General features: G+C 36.2%; 1 pseudogene; it reads right to left on the minus strand.

Annotated features, from left to right (window-relative positions):
* Positions 1–6,419: 6,419 nt before the first annotated feature.
* LOC101139286 (coiled-coil-helix-coiled-coil-helix domain-containing protein 2-like) lies at positions 6,420–7,864 on the minus strand (annotated as a pseudogene).
* Between the last annotated feature and the right edge of the window lie 7,575 nt (positions 7,865–15,439).

Raw genomic sequence — 15,439 nt, forward strand, 5'->3', positions numbered from 1 at the left:
CTACTCAAGGCACCCACTTGACTAAAGTTTGTCAATGCTCTGTCTTCATTATAACTTAAATTTAAAATTAAACATGTTGGACATAAAAAGATGGGTACATGTATGTTCATTGCAGCTTTTTTTATGAGAGAAAAAATGGAAAGAAACCAAATGTCCATCAATAGGAGTATGAATAACCATGCTGTGGTATCTTTATGTAATGGAATACTATTTGTCAATAAAAACAATGAGCTACTGATACATGCTTGCAAATGAATAGATACAAAAAGTATTATGCTCAGAAAAAGAAGTTAGACTCAAAATGAAACTTATTATACCATTCTATTTCTATAAAGTTCAAGAAAAGGCAAACTAATCTATGGAATAAAAATCAGAATAGTGGTTGTCTCTCGCAAACAGAAACCAGAAAAAGATGTGAGGCAACTTTCCAGTGTAATGGAAATGCTTTATGTGTTTATCAGGATATAAACATTTATTAAAACTGGTTGAACTATATAATTAACATCCATGCATTTTATTATATGTATTTATACCTTGGTTTAAAAACTAACGTTGTTAAAGGCTTAAGGGTTAATCTATATTCTAGTGCCTCCTTAAGCCCTATCAGCTTTGAAACTCTGCTAAGTGCATCTGTCAGCATGGAATATGTTTGGATTACTCCATCAACCCTGCCTTACATGGACACAAACAGATCCACGGGCCAAAACATGACATAATTTTGAGGGAAAACAAAAAGAAAACGTACTCTTTAGAGTTAGATAATCTACAGAGTTAAATTTAAAATAGTCCATAGTTTTCCCCTCAGCATTGTCTTGGTTGGAAGCTGCTGGGCCACCGCCCTCCATGTATATAGGAGCACCTAGAAGTTTCATGTGGGACCACAAGGCTTTCCCTTGCTGTGAATGTGGAAAAATGTAATTCCATTTATAGTGCCTAGAACTTTGGTATGGTTCCAAAAATAATGTGAATGTGAACACTATTGTAAGGTAATAGAAGAAACCTTGTAGTAAAGGGCAGGAAAATTGATTTCCAGTACTCTGGAAATGAAATAAATTCATGTAGGAGTTGGTGAAAGCAGTCTTCATATGTCTAAAACAATAAAAAGAAATATCTCATTTCAACTAAATTCACACTAAACACCCACACTGGAATCGTTTTAAAGTTTCCTAGAATGTGTTTCTTTGATTTAGTTTTGATAAGCTTGCTGTCTGTTGAGAAAGAAAAAATGTCAAGTGAAGAAATATTATAAAAAGCATTGCAGTTCATTTGTTTAGCCATCTCAGAATATGGATATTAAAGTGTTACTGGTGAGCCTCCTCACAAAAAAATATGAACAAAGCTCTTGCTTTAATTATCTTTGTATCTTCAGCATTCATTTTTCACTGTGCCTGGTCCATAGTAAGTGGTGAAATGATGGATGGATGGATGGATGGATGGATGGATGGATGGATGGATAAAAGAAAGAAACTTTGAAGCATCTGTTGCCTGTAATATCAAAGACTAACAAAGAGAAAAACTGGCTTCTATTACTACTGGCTTGTGGAAATATAAATTTGGAGCTTATGAAAAAGCTGAAATTAAGAGGCTACAAATCTCCTACTTCACAGCCATTAGGTACAGAAGTAAGTCTCTAGCTTACTGGTGTTATGTGAATTGAAGAGAAAAATAGTCCTCTGGTGAAGGGATAAAAGTTTTGAATAATGTCCAATGTGGGTAGCAGCTATTTCTGGGTGAAAATCATGACCATGTAATTCTCCAAGAAAGCTAATCCCTCTCGTTTCTCTTCTCATTTCAATCTTTCTTATTCAGTTTTAACTGCAGAAGCTGTGGTCTATCGATTTTTAAAATGTTCAAAAATAATCAATAAAATCACCACACCATTTAAAATTTATTTTCCTATATTTGACTTCATTCCCAGGTTTCCTGTGAATTGATTACTGCAATGGTCAAAGAAGTAAACCTTCTTGTTACCGCTCCAAGGTTAAAATGCTATTGTCTAAGACTGATTTGTCAACTTGGTAATTTCATATAAGTTGAAGAATTTAGGTATTTTTACTGCAAACCTCTACTCATTCCTTCTTAACATTAATAAGAAGTCACATTTATTAACTTCTATTCAGAAGAAGCACTGAAAAGCATAAATACCATTTAGCATAACTCTGCAAACATTTTAGGTTTAAGAGTAACAATTTCTATCCCATAACTTTTTCCACTCAGAGTTTTTATATCAGTCACAATAATTAGACCTATCTTCAAAATTAATGGAAAAGAAAAGACAATGTAAAGAGTATAATGTTAATCAGAAAATGTAATTCATTGTTCTGCCATAATCAAAGAAGGCCACAACACACTGTGCTCCAGGAAATGGCATCTCTCATTTTTCCCAAGCATGTTGTGAATAACTGCATTGCTCTGAAACTTACACGTATGATTTACATCAATTTCAGTTTTGTTCGTTATTCTGCTTAGAGTGAGTAATAGTCTTGTGAGTGAGTAATGAACTATCTTATTAACTTGGGGTTGACTCCTTCACTGTCTGGGTGTATCTATAGAACAAAGTTTGAACAATGCAATGGAAAGTCTTTACATTATGATCAAGGTATTTATTAAAACCTACTATTTATGATATGGTTTTTATAAAGAGTAAATGACAGTAACTGACATATAATGATTACCTCTCAAGTGTTTAAAATGTCTTTTGTATTTATTATAAAGTGAATGACAATTGACAAATCAGCCAACATTAAATCTAGCTATAAATTACATAGTAATATCAAGTGTAACTTAAATGGAAAGTGGAGTAATGAAGAGGCAGCAATGGAATATTATAGCTTAGCAAGAATGTGTTTCAGAAAATTGCAATCGTTCTTTCTTTAAATTTTGAAACAAATGGCTATATTGTGCTAACCAAACGCCCTCTTTCTTCAAATATAAATTTTATTTTAGGAAATGAATGAAGCTATTTTTTCCTCCCACTAGTGCCATGGAAGAGCTTTGTCAAGTTCTGAATTTTCTTGTGCCTTTCTTATGATTAGGCAGAGTAAGGTGTTTAGTTTCTTTCTTATGATTAGGCACAGTAAGGCATTTACTTTCTCCATTAGGTCCATCTTTTTCTGCCACCTTCTTTGCTCGCACCTGTTACCCTAGCTATCACCGATACTGTGCTTATAACTTCTCCATGGTCCCCTGAACTGGATAGTGGCCCCAATGCAAGCCAATGCCTCATTTGATTCACTCTGCTGCCTTCATTGAAGTCTTTTAGATTTGGTTGTTGTCGAATAACCTATTCTTTTGTGACTTTCCCCTCTAGCCTTGAACAGTATCTACTACCAATTTTAAAACACCCAAATTCATGGAAAACTTCTGTTTCTCATGGTGGCCAACACTTGTTTCACCACAAAGACCAATTCTGGCTTCTCTTGGGTGGCAGCTTCTCACTGTTTGATACAGTAGCACCAACATATGCAAAGACTCTTCCAATTGACCTTAATAAAGTATGAATCTCAATGAGAAGCAGAGCTTTTGAGCTATTACAGGAAAACATAATTACAAGGAGAACTTGGCTCTGGTTTTGAATCAGCCTGAAATTGTAGGCAAATCCTTTGACCCCCACCCTTGATGTAAAACCACATGACAAAGAGAGGACAACATCTCCTGATGCCAGCTCATCACATTTAAAGAAAAATGAGTTCCATGTGTTTTCCACAAAACTTGAAATTTTAATGAACTCTCCAGTCCATCATCCCATAATTGTACTTAAGATTTTCCTTATACCATGGAAGACTAAATCTGGCCTATTTTGACTATTACATTTGAGCCAATATTTCTATCAAGGAATGACTACTTCTAGATTTTTAGGTATTTCTATATAAAATTGAAACATATTTTTTTAAATATAGAGGTTATTTTTCTTCCAGAAGGAAGACTGCCAGGTATCAGGTGAAAATAGGCATTTTAACATTTTTGATGGTGGCGGTGATGACAGTGAGAAAAGTTCATGTTTTCCAGAGTTGTTACATTTCTTGCTTAATCTAATTTATTTTATTCCAATGTTGGCCTATCCTTTAACTCATCATTACTTTATTCTATTTGATTTTATTATAAATTGTTTAAAAAGTTTTAGTTTTAAAAACCAAAGAGAGACGTTTGTCACATCCTTTGCCTCTGAACATGGCCATGCCTGGAGAGTACAAAGGCATAGATAACCATCTTGACTTTCAAAATCCCTCGAACAGATGCATTTCATAGGTATTTAAAATTTTGAATCTAAATAACTGATATTTTAATATTTAGAATGGTGGATAGGAATTAGGAGGAGGACAGAAATTATATCCCTAGTCAAGTTATGGTATAGTAGGAAGACCTCATCCTCTGCAAAAAGGGACACACACACAAAAGCAGTCATTTCATCAGTCTCTTACTTAGTAAGTTCTTTTTATATGTGTAATACCATGACAACAATGCAGAGAGTTATTTGGGAATAGAAGAAAAGCAATTAAGTAACTAGAGAATGTCAACATAAAAAAAGAAAAAAAAAACCTAGAACTAGACATTTTTAGGACAGAGAAACCCTAGTCAAGAAAAAAAAAAATCAGCTACAAGAAAATGAGACATACTTAAGGAGATTATTCTTTCAAGGGGGAGAAACTTGCTTGGAATGCACTAGGCCAGAGGTATCCTTAAGAATCCACATTGGACACATTCAAGCAGAAAATATCACTTTAATTCTCAATAAATGTCCACTAAGTGACCAGCTGGTCTCAGAGGTCCAGTGAGTGTTGTAACCTTTATGGTTGATGCAACAGAATGAGCCATATCGTACAAAATTACAAGACCACAACCGAAGACTGGCAGTGATTTGTTTTTTGTGGAATCACAAACTATTATTATTGTCATCATTGCAGAAGGTCCAAGGCAGTGGAAAACCTAGGGGACACCAAAAATATAACCTACCTAGTAACTAAAAGACTATATTTGTCAATTGTGGAATCTCTGAAATGATGATTTCTGAGAACAGATTTCTCAGTTCTTTACCAAAGAATGTGCTGATTTGATTTCAAAAAATTGGCATTTTAACACCATAAAATGAACACTCATGAAACATTCAGGTTATTCTAAAAGTTACTGAATAATCTAATAATACCATGAAACCTCTCTAGTAAGTAAAAATTTGTTTCTGGGTGAAAATACAGAGAGTCGAAGAATATTGCTACATAAAGAGCAAGTTCAAAATTATTCCCTCGTCTGTCCATTTGTAGAAAAAGGTTTTTGTTTGTTTGTTTGTTCCTTAACTGTGGCTGGTATAGAATGGGGAAGAAATCCACCATGTTTACTGGAAGGCTGGTATGTCTAAGCATGCCAATACAGTTACTTTTGTCACTTGCTCTATGTCCTTGAATAAATAGCAATGTCCATTTTCTCAGTAAGAAGATTACTCCAAAAGTTTATTGGCCAAGTTGTGTCTAGAAATTTTCAAGAATACATATATTTAATTTTTTTGTTCAATGCTTAAGATTAATAATATTTAAAAATAACTAAAATATTCCACTGGAAAGAGAATAATTCTCTATTAGGAGGGAGGGAATTCAAACAGAAGCTTAAGAAATCAAATGAGTTTACCGCAGTTTAGATTCATTTGAAGGCAAATGTAGATGATTTTGAACACCCTCCTCCATTATTTTTTTGACCTTTTTTTAACTTTTCACTTATTACTCTATCACACTCTAAGCATTATATAATTGCTTATTTATTGTATATATCATCTGTCTCCCTACTAAAATATATGGAGGGATTTTGTCACTATTATATTCCCAGAGCCCAGAACAAAGTATGTAATGACACCTGGTAGACTCGATAAATATGTATTCAGTGAATAAATAAATGAGAATGAAGCCTGGAAATCATCTAACTGTGAAGCACTGCTTCTTTAACTTCATAGTTAGTGAGGCCGGGCGCGGTGGCCTGTAATCATGCCTGTAATCCGAGCACTTTGGAAGGCCAAGGTGGGTGAATCACTTGAGGTCAGGAGTTTGAGACCAGCCTTGCCAACATGGTGAAACCCCGTCTCTACTAAAAAAATACAAAAAATTAGCCAGACATGGTGGCAAGCGCCTGTAGTCCCAGCTACTCAGGAGGCTAAGGTGGGAGAATTGCTTGAACCCAGGAGGCGGAGGTTGCAGTGAACCGATGTCATGCCATTGCATTTCAGCCTGGGGGACAGAGTGAAACTTCACCTCAAACAACAACAACAACAACAATAGTGTGAAGGAGTTTGATGAAAATATTAAAAGCTTTGAGAATGCACACGTTTGGATTATTATGACAAGATGTTTCCAGGAACAAAAATTTTGGAAGAAAATCACTTTATTCTAATTAACTCACAAAGAATAAAATCATAATAGCTGGTAGAAGGAGGCCACACAAACATTTGCCCAGTCCCAAAGTATACCCCATCTTAATGAAATTCTACAAAGTAAGAACACTCTCTTCCATTTCAATTCTGCAGCAAGAAAGCTATGAATGACACAGAAGGGGTTTAACTGATGGTTTTACACTTTATATCTTCACTACCAATTATATTTTTATGTTAAACTAACTTGGTCATAACAGCCAATTTTCCATTTCTTTGGCCAATTCATTTGCAAGTCTGCACTGTTTCAGCACCTCATCGAAACTCTTACAGAGATTTATGTCTCTCAGGTTCTGAGTATATTCCAAAAACGGCTTTATCTCATATAAGTAAGCCTGCCCCTGTGCCGGCTGGGTTCCCTGGGGCTCCTGATAAGTGATGTGGGGCCTTGCAAGGCTCAGCATTGCTTCCTCCATGGAAGCCTCCAGTGGTGGCATGACCTAATGTGTGCCCCACAGCAAAGCCCACAGCCACTCCAACTGTTATGGTTGCCATCTGGGCATCAGACCTGGCTGCCAGGGCACAGCAGCAGGAGAGCCAACTGCAGAGAGGGTGCTGCTGCTGGCGGTGGAGCTGCTGCTGCGGGCCTGTGTGCAGTTCTCACCTGAGATGCCCGGCTGGCCAGAGGGGCCATGTGGGAGGTGCGGCTTCGGCTTCTACATAGCATCCTAGGTGCGGGGTGGCTCAGCGTCTGGATGTGCGAAAATCTGTGAAGAACCCAGGGGTTTCTGAGAAGAAGGAGAGCTGAAGATGAAAAGCCGAAAAAAAAAATTTTAATGCCACATTTATCATTGGTAAAATCACAGACATATTTGATTCGCCTTTTGTTTTGGCAATTTTAGGTACAGCATTTACTGGAGTGTTAAAAACCAGAGATACTACCCTTATGCTTGTATAGTGGTTGAAAGAGATAAAGCAATAGATCAGAATCTAGAGTTTGGCCTAAACTAATTGTTCAATATAAAGGAAGTCAACAAGTGTCCCATAATATGTGAGACAATTTGCAAGGCAAATCCCTCCTCCTGAAGGCTAATTTTAGGTAGAAACCTTGTAGCTTGTTTAGATGAATATTGTGTATGATTAAAATAACATTTCTCTTTTCAGTTAATTTAGAGTCATTCATCCTATTTTGTTAAGCGGTTCAGTTTGAGTCAAATGAGAGTGAGTCCCTTGCTCTGGACTGAATGCTGTGTCTCCACCAAAACCCATATGTTGAAACCCTAATCTCTAATGTAATGGTATTTGGAGGTGGAGTCTTTGGGAGTTAATTAGAATTAGGTTAGGTCATGGGATGGGGCCTCATGATGGGATTAATGCCCTCATAAAAGTAGGAAGAGAGAAGAGATCCATTTCTCACCATGTGAGGATACAGGAAGAAGGCAGCCACTTGCAAAGCAGGAGGAGGGCCGTCACCAGACACAGATCTGCCATCTCCTTACTCTTAGATTTCCCAGCTTCCAGAACTCTGAGAAATAAATGTGTGTTGTCTAAACCACCCAGTCTATGGAATTCTACTATCACAGCTAAACTGACTAAGATACCTTGAGTATAAATCTGGCAGGAAAGAGAGGTTTAAAAAATTTTACACATTTTAAAATAGGTCTTTAATTTCATTGGTCACAAACCTATTCAGAAAACACATTCTATAATGGCTATCAATATTGTTCCTACAGATGAGCTGCGAGCTTCTTATTCGATCTCTCAGAGGAAAAAGCAATACTGATAGACTTGCATTCTCAAAGAAAATAATATTGTCCCATTGGGGAATGGTTCTTAGGAGTACAAAAAAAACCTTAGATATTACAATTGTTTATAGCCCTCCAAAGCTCAACCCTATCCAACAAAATCTTATTCCTTTTTTTGAGACTGTAAGCCAATTTCATTGTTTATCATCATGTCATACAAAAATCTAGAAACAATAATGAATTTGTACAGAAAAACCAAATGAATAGCAAATCAGAGCACAACAAAAATAACTTAAATTTGCTATTTTTTTCTCATGATATTAGGAAGATAATCATTTCAAAGCACATGTGTCTACCTTCAGAGTAGTTTTTGTTTACTGGCCAAAGCCTGCCATAAAGTTAAGGCTTTCAGTGCCTCTGTCCGCTCTACTAGCTTTTGGCAAGACTTTTGAGGTCTTCAAGAAAAGTAATGTATCCTGGTGCTCTGGGCTCTGCTGAGCTCTACCAATTCATCTGCAAAGGAGTTGTCCACCCCTTGGTATTTAATTTCTCTCCATAAGGCGACTTTAAATTAAATTAAATTTTGCTCTTTAGCAGAACAATAATGAAAGAAATGGTTCAGAAACACTGGAATAGATGGTCTTCTATTCGTTATTTATTAGGCATTATTTCAAGAATATTTATTGAATACATGCTCTAATTCAGGCACTGTGTGGAGATACTTCAGGCACTTTGGCTGGAGATACAGTGACAGATAAAAGATTGTTCCTATTCTCAGCAACTCATAATCTAGAGGGTATGAGAGAGAGGCGACCAGCCACAGTAGAGAAGGTTCAGCACCACCACAGGGGTGCTACGGAAATGTATGGAGAGGTAGATCCAGCCATGGTTGAGATGGGAATAGGGGCAGGCTTCCTGCAGGATGTGACTTCAGAACTGAGTCCTGAAGGACAGGCCAGAGTTAGACAGACAAAGGTAGGATGTGCAGAGACCCTGAGAAAAAGATGCGAGGTGCGAAGAAGGAAGTGAAATATTTTTAAATGACTGAGCTTACTGTGAGGGACAGAAGTAAAAGGGGTGGGCCTGGAATCGTATGTAAGAGTCAAATCATGAAGGGCTTTCTAGGAAACTCTGAGAAGCTGATATTGTATCCTGAGTGTATCCCAGTCATGGAAGACTTTAAGCAGAAATTTAAAATATATTAGTGGTATTTTAGAAAGTTTGCTTTGGCCACAGTGCGAAAAATGGATTGAAGGGAAGACAATAAAGAGGCTCTTGTATTAACTCAGATGAGGCAACAGTGGCCTCAAATAAAATAATAGCAGTAGTGATATAGAGAGTAGTAAGATTCGAGGGGTGTAGAGTTGACAGGAATGGACAGGCCTACATTGAGCAGGTAGGGTTAAGGAACAGGTAGGTGATTAGGATGACAACCATACTTCCAGCTTGACCAAATGGACAAAGAATACAGGAAAAATGATAGTTGGGAATTTGAGATAATTTTGGAACTTGCAAGTGGAGATTTCCATTATAAGTTTGATATGTGACCCTGAAGCAAAAGAGGAAAATCTGTATTAAAGTAACAGATGTGTAACTGAAGCCATGAGAATGAGAGGAGTCATCCAAAGAGACTGCAGAATGAGAAGAGGAAATGGACAAGGACAGAGCCCTCAGAATGTGAACATCAGAACACAAAGAAAGAACAGCACATAGAAGCACCTGAGAAGTAGCACGAAGGGAGGGAGGAGGAAAATCAGACCGTGCAGTACCATAGGTATGGTGGAAAGGTAGAGCTTTTGAAAGAGGATGAAACAGTTGGTGGTGTGAACTGCCATAGAAACCATGTAGGAAAGTGACTGAAAAGTGTCCATTCCAGTTAACAAGCAAGAACTCATAGATTAACAAGAAAGAAGTCATTGGTACCTGTTTCCAGAGTTGTAGAGGCAAAGGTGATATTGCAGTAGGTTGAGGAGTGAGTAGATGGTGAAGAAATTAAATCATCAAATGTTGGCAAGTTTCTAGAAGCTTGGCTGTGAAAAGAAAGCAAGCGATCTATGAGAAACTAGGTGTAAATGTGTATGAGCAAGAGAGCGTTTTTGTTTCTTTGTTTTATGGAAGAGACTTGAAAATTAAATGCCAATGAAAAAGAGCCAATAGGGAGAAATCAATAATACAGTTGGGAGAGAAAGTTGCCTGGGAAGGCTACAGATAGATCCAGCAAGATTTAACCTTCATTCGCTTATTCAAGATTCCTAAATCTTGAATAATGAAGATTGGGAAGGAGAAAAATGAATTCAAGAGCTTTCCTTTGGCTACAGGAATCACATCAAGAGAAGAGTCTACAAGTACTCTGCCCTCAGATCTATCATCTGCAAACAGTGTTGTGTGTTAAACTTCGACCTCTCTTTTAGAAAGGGCAAGGACTCAATTGAGACATCTTACTAATTCACCTGATGTCAAATTCTATGAGAACTTCTAGTCTCATGTAAATAACCATAGATGTGGTTTCCCTGACTCCATATAAAGCAATTTAAACAGATGCAATCCTTGCCCTTCAGTAAATCACAATAAAAAACAGATGACATGGACACACACATCCACCACCACCACCACCGCATAAGGACACAATATTATAGTAAGAGAACATGATGGTCTTAAATAAGCATCTATAGTAGGTACAAGTTTGGTATTTGTTATTTCTGGCTTACGGAATACATGAAGGTTTTGCTGGGAAATTGGGTGGGGTTAGGAAGAGCACTACTTGACCTTCACATAAACAGGGGAGACCTGGGACAAAAGAGAAGAGGTAGAGCTGTGATTCCTTTAAGTTCCCAGGATGAAACCTGTCTCTTTTATCCCTCACCACTCAGACTTACAAGCCCTCAAAAAATAACAGTAGTTGACTGATTGTATAAAGTCACAGACCTAGATACTTAGTGATGGAAAAACTAGGCAAAGTTTGAGCAGATAAGGCTGGATGGAAGGCAGAATGCATACTGGAAATTAGGAGGTTAAAGGGGCATGAAATGTTCTTATATTGCCTATCAAAGGGTCTAGTGATGGAGGATTAAAGAGTAATTATAGTGATGTCCAGACAGCTCAGCAGAATACTATAAAGGTGAGGGTTGGTGCCCAAACTAGACACTACGTTTTGGTTTCAGAGAGCAAGCTGGATGTAGAGGATATGAAAGAAATAGCAGAGAGTTTAGAGATAAATATAATGTTAGCATAGCCAATATTTTAACATTTTTCTGATAGAAAAATTTCATCATATAAAATTTTGACATAAAAATTATGTCATTCTAAGCTAGAATCCAAAAAAATTCTAGCTTCTTCAGCTTTCAAATAAGAGCTGCAAAGAGACTTTATATGAAAATATGTTTGAAAAGTATTTATCTCCTTTTTCAGTCTTGGCTATTCATGAGTCTTATATAAGGCATCTTGAAATGTATTCTAGCAAGCAAGGAAGACTAAATGAGTTTGGAAAGGGAGCTAGGGTCTAGATATTTTTAGATTGAGGGAGCTTTGCCCAAAGTCAAAAGCTAGCAAGAAACAGCCTATGAAATGGGAGAAACTATTTGCAAACCGTGTATCTAATAAATGGTTAATTTCCAAAATATATGTTTAAACTCCTACAAATGAATTTTAAAAACCTAATGATTCAATTAAAATTGGCTGAAGACTTAAATAGACATTTCTGCAAATAAGACATACATTTGGTCCACATGTATAAAAAGATACTCAATGTCTCTTATCATGAGGAAATTGCAAATAAAAACCACAGTGAGATAGCACCTCATACCAGTTAGGATGGCTATTATAAAAACAAAAAGTACAAGTGTTGGCAAGGATGTGGAGAAACTGGAATCCTTGTACAATTGTTGGTGGGAATGCAAAATGTTGCAGCTGCTGCAGAAAATAGAATAAAGTTTCCTCAAAAAATCAAAAATAGAACTACAGATGTTCCTCAACTTATGATGGGGTTACATCCTGATAAACCCATTGTAAGTTGAAAATATCATTAAGTCAAAAATGCATTTAATATTGAACATCATAGCTTGGCCTAGCCTACCTTAAATATGATCAGGACACTTACATTAACCTATAGTTAGGCAAAATCATCTAACATACAGACTATTTTATAATAAAGTGTTGAATATCTCATGTAATTTATTGAATACTGTACTGAAAGTGAAAAAAAGAAGGGCTGTATGGGGGATCAAAGTATGATTTCTATTGAATGTGTATCACTTTCACTCTACTGTAATGTCAAAAAAGTCATAAACCATTGTAAGTTGGGGATTGTCTGTATATGATACAGCAACCCTGCTTCTGGGTACTTACCGAAAGGAATCTGAATCCAATCTCAAAGAGATACTAGCACCCCATGTTTGTTGCAGCACTATTCACAATAGCTAGATATGGAAACAACCTAAATGTCCATCAATGAATAAATGGATAAAGAAAATGTGGTATATGCATACAATGGAATATTATTCAACCTTAAAAAAGAGGGAAAGTCTGAAATATGAGGCAACATGGATGAACTTTGGGGACATTACGCTAAGTGAAATAAGCCAATCACGGAAGAACAAACGTGGCATAATTCCATTTGTATGAGATATTTTACATAGTCAAACTCATGGAATCAAAGAGTGAAATGGTGGTTGTCCAGAGCTAGTGGAAAAGGAAAATGAAAAGTTGCTAATCAATAGGCATAAACTCTCACTTATGCGAAATGCTGAAGTTCTTGAGATCTGCTGTATAACATTGTGCCTATACCGAACAGTATTGTATTGTACACTTAAAAATTTAAGACAGTAGATCTCATGTTAAGTGTTCTTTCCAAGATAAAATAAAATTTGAAAAAGTTTGAAAATTTAAAAAATAAAAGCTAGCAAAAGACAGCACTAAGATTTTAATATTTGATTCCAAATCCTATAGCCATAGAATTGATTGTAAGGGGAAATAGGCAAGTGCCTGGGATTAGAATATTACTACTGTAGCCTGGAAAGTAGTAATGAGAACTTGAACAAAGACAGAACTGACAGGAAAGAAGGGAGAAGGTTGGATTCTAAAGGAAACATGAAAGTGGTATTAATAGGATTTGACAACTGAGTATATGTGGCAGGTACATTACAGTGAGTGTGGGGTTTTGCCAGAATGGATTCATCTTACAGAGCAGTTGGTCATGGCGGGCCAATGAAATGAATCTATGTTCACATACCATCTAAGAGAATCGATTTATCACCTGTTTAAATGAAGAAGGATGATATGATCATGAGAACTGCAGTAAAAAGTATTGTTGGGACAGTCCTGATTATAGAAATAGCAAAGTTAGTAAGGATCTGTGATTCTTACTGTTATAGTACTATTCCTTAGAAAAAAATGCTTTAATGAGCATATATGAATAAATCTAATCAATTTAGTAGCTAGACAACTGTTGGAAAAGGTTTGCTAGGGGTAATGATATATTGAAAATAAGGTATCACAGTATATTATAAATTGAAACAGTCTTAGAGGTCACCTATAATTGTTCTATCATTTCCTTAAAAAACTATTTATAGATCATTTCAAACATATACAAAAGTGGAGATAAATATCATGACTTACCATTAATTCATCAACAATTTGACGATTATCATTTTATGGCCAATCTTGTTTAATCATTTCTCCACCCTCAGATAACTATTTTACTCTGAAAAACAAGAATTCTTTTCAAAACCAAATAACAATAATAATAATAATACCATCACGTCAGTTTTAGGTGTGATGATACTATTCCTTAATACTAATATATACTTAATTATATACTTATTTAATTACTTAATACCAATATAATTCCTTAATAATAACAATCATTCCTTAATACTATAAAATGCTGATCAGCATTCAACGTTTCTCCAATTCTTTCATAATTTCTTTAGAAATGTCTCTAAAGTCTTTACAATTTGAGTTTCCCTTTCCTTCTTTTTTATTTTTCCTTCTATTTTATTGAAGAAATGAAGTAATGCATCTAATAAAGTTTTCCATGTTCTGGATTTTCCTGAATGCGTCTCAATGGTCTTATTTTACATGTTCTTCTATCCTTGTATTTCCTCTAACCTGGTAGATATAGAGGCCTGATCAGATTCAAGTTCATTTATTTGGTCAGAATGCTCCATGAGTGTGAAGGTACACATAATAGTTGGTTTCTTCTTTTTGGTGAAAACTCCCTTATTTTTTAAAGATGGTTTAAATTGAAGTCTCAGAATGGTTAAGAGGTAGAGTCAAGTCTCAGAATGGTTAAGAGGTAGAGTCAAGTGGGAGAGTCAAGACTGAAACCTCAGACTTTTGAGTCTCAATCTCTACCTCTTTCATTATATCATGTTACTATCAAAAAAAGCTTGCTAAGTGACTAGAACATAGCAGGCGGTCTATTCGGCATTGCGTAAGACATGGTTGCACCATTCACAAAATTATCCAAGCCAGAAATCCAGAAGTCATCCTAGGCTTCTCCACCTCTCTTACTTCTACTAAGTCCTACTGACTGTATCTATATAACATCACTCTCATTTGTTCCCTCCTCACCACTCCCACTGTCACTACATTATTTCAGACTTTATCGTTGATTTATTGGACCACTACGATTAGCCTTTGTAAGCTGCCCGTCTCCATAACAATCTTGCCTTCTTCAGTCACTGCTGCCTTGTTAACAAAAGATTTTTCCAGTTGAAAATCTGAATATGTTATTTTTCTCAGTTTTCATGATGGAGTTCATACTCCTTAGTGTGACAGACAGGTCCCTCCATCATCTGGCTTTGCCTATCTGACCAACCTCATGTGTCACTACTTTCACTCACAATATTCCAGTCTATTGAATTATTGAAGTTTTCTGGGTCTGCCAGCAAGAATATGTAGTGATTAAAATGTGGGCTCTAAAATTAGACATACTTGACTTTGATCCTTGAATTTCCCCATTTACTAGTTGTGCAATACAAGGCATACTTACCAGCACTGTGTCTCATATACCTCACCTCTGTAATGGGAATAATCTCAAAGAATTGTTTTCTATGTGTACGAAGAATGAAAGAAATAGTGCAGGTGAAGAATTCACATGTGAGCTCTTGCTCAGTAAATACAGGATGGTGTTGTTATGTGGTTTCATATGCCTTTATAACCTTTGAACACATTCCTAATAATGTTTCTCTCCTCCTTCTTGACAACCTCTCCTTCTTGACAAGCTAGCAAATTCCTACTCTTGTGTAAGGGCCCAGCTCCACTGCTCTTTTGCCAATTAGTAGTAAACCTCTCTCATTCCATAGCGCCTCAGAACCTTGTAGATATTTAAGTTACTGTTTCCCAT

Source organism: Gorilla gorilla, chromosome 3, assembly GCF_029281585.2.
Source record: "Gorilla gorilla gorilla isolate KB3781 chromosome 3, NHGRI_mGorGor1-v2.1_pri, whole genome shotgun sequence".
Lineage (NCBI taxonomy): Eukaryota > Metazoa > Chordata > Mammalia > Primates > Hominidae > Gorilla > Gorilla gorilla.